The sequence below is a fragment of the Theobroma cacao genome, chromosome 1 (assembly GCF_053813885.1).
Source record: "Theobroma cacao isolate CCN51 chromosome 1, ASM5381388v1, whole genome shotgun sequence".
Classification (NCBI taxonomy): Eukaryota; Viridiplantae; Streptophyta; class Magnoliopsida; order Malvales; family Malvaceae; genus Theobroma; species Theobroma cacao.
Window position 1 is genome coordinate 16,394,013 of NC_142639.1, and position 2,582 is coordinate 16,396,594.

Genomic DNA, 2,582 nt, shown 5'->3' on the forward strand with positions numbered 1-2,582 from the left:
ATAGAGTTTTTAACAAAAAGACTCTAAATGTTGAATAATCGATCCATGTAGTTTTTGTTGAGTCCAATGCTTTACAAAAGGAAATTCATGTTGATGATGATGATGTAGAAATCCTAGAAAAACAAATGGAAGAAATGAACTTAGAGAATAATAAGAATAATGAAGAAAGCTTACCTAGAAGAGAAAATGAAACTCCACCCCTAGAAAATTTGCAAAGAATAGAAAATCAAGCATAATTGGCTCTTTAGCATAGCTAGTCGACTATTGGAGAACAAAATGCAAACAATGCTGCTGGAATGATAAAAAATGGACCCAAGGGACATGCAATCAACTCTTAAGTGCTCTAAAGTCAAAATGGATAGGTTTTAAGTTTCAAATTTTTTTTTACTTTACTTCTTATCCATTACAATATTTTCTTCCCTGAATCTCCTTGTCAAATATGATTCTTGACTTTTAAAAACTTGTATTGTGAATACTCTCATGATCATTTGGTGCAAGAAATGGTTCTTAAGTTTGTAAAACTTGTTGAAAAATGGGAAATCCTTTTTGATGACATAAATCTATCTATTCCCAAGCATGACACTCATATTGATTCTAGAAATTCTCATGTATTTATAGTGACAAAATAGAAAAATGAGAAATTGTTCATCAATGCTTGAATTTGTTAATCCAATTGGATTTTCATGTGCATATATAGAAAATATCTTCTCATGAAAATTGAAATGTTCAAATGCTAATCTAGGAACAATTCTTGAAATATATTTTACATTTGTGCTTAAATGATTGTTTCAAAATTGATTTCTTGATTATGCATACTTATTCGATTAGGATGAACTCATTGAACTTAATGAAAATATTTTTGGTTCATCTACTATATTGGTCAAGACACATGCTTATATGATTTTTCTTTATGCTAGACCTTAACGTTTGAAGTCTAAAACTTGACTTGAGCTATGCATTTGAACATGAATGTAATTGTCAAGTTTGATCATAACATATATTGTGAGTTGACATAGTTAGAATTTTTTTTTTTTGAATATGCATTTAAATGTTAACTATGTCTTCATTGAGCCTTAACATTTACATGATCTAAAGATTTTGTGTGCATCCAACTTTAGCTTATAGGTCACCGTAAACAACTTGACATGTCAAATAAATTATGGCCTATAGCTTTAGTTAGCAATGAATACCTAATGTGCTTTGATTAAATATCTCTTTCTTGAATCTTGATAATTGGTATCATTGATGATTGAATGTTCACTTTGAATATATTCATGAGTTGAGTGTTTTACTTTCAATATTCTATAACAATTGATATCAATCATGAATCATGAATTATTGAGAAATTGCATGTACTTTGAACTTCAATGGTTGCATATTTTTTCAATGTGTGTATATCTATATTGAACTCATGCTTGCATTTTGATGAACAAAATTGGAATAATGATTAAGGAAGATAGCCATGTTATTTCTTGTAATCATGTTTGTGCTTATTTGATCATAACTTTCATGCATGATTGTAATAAATGCAAAATGCTTTAGTCATGCTTCATTAATAATTATATGCCTTTTGTGAAAGTTCTCATTGATTTGATAATTTCATATATAATTTGGAGAATACATCCTGCTATGCTTGCCTTAAAATGTCTTGGATGAATGACCGCTTGAAAATGATTTGGAAGAATACTCGCCAAGAATGCTTAATGATGATATTTTTTAATTTCTCCTTGAGTTACTATTTTTGTATATGATTAGGGAATTTCCTAGAAATGCTTGAGTGAAACTTCTTGGCTGATTGATATTGGGAATAAATAATGAATGTTTGATGATGATTGATAATACTTGATGATAATTGAGAATAGTGCTTGAAGACTAATGATAACTTAGACATGCCGAGGAACTACTTGGCAAATACTTCTTGAAAATATGAGTATGTGATGCATATGTTGAACATCTATTCAAATGCATATTTTTTTAGTTCCATGAATACTTGAGTATTAGGGAAATAAATTGAATATCCATATGAATGCTCATTTATTCTAGGCTCATGATTTTTCTCCTAATATTTGATCTATTGAGGATCTCTAACAATTTGTGCTGAGCTTATGATTTCTTAAGGGGGAGTCAATTATTGTCATTGATATCATAACGAATTAAGATCTTCAACAACAAGGTTTGGTGAGAATTCAACATTTGGTGTTCTTCGCTACCGGTAACATCTTTCTAAACACCAAAATAGATATTGTGCCTTATATCGCCTCTCACTTAAACTTGAATGTTGAAATGCATAATTGGTATCAAGCTTTAAGTTTTCTCAATTAGTGTCTAGCTTAAAAATTAGCATCAAGCTTTATAATTGTCTCTCCTCTCTTGAGCTTTAAATTTAATCATATCTTTCTTAAATATTTTAAGCCTTGAAGTTGATATGCTTGGAATGCTTAATGATAAGGGAAGTCTTTACTAGTGCTTTACCAATTGATATAATGAGCTTTAAAAAGATTTCATCTCTCATAATTGATATTGTGCTTTACTAAAGGAGAGATTTTACTTATATCTATCAATTGGTATATTGAGTTTTAACA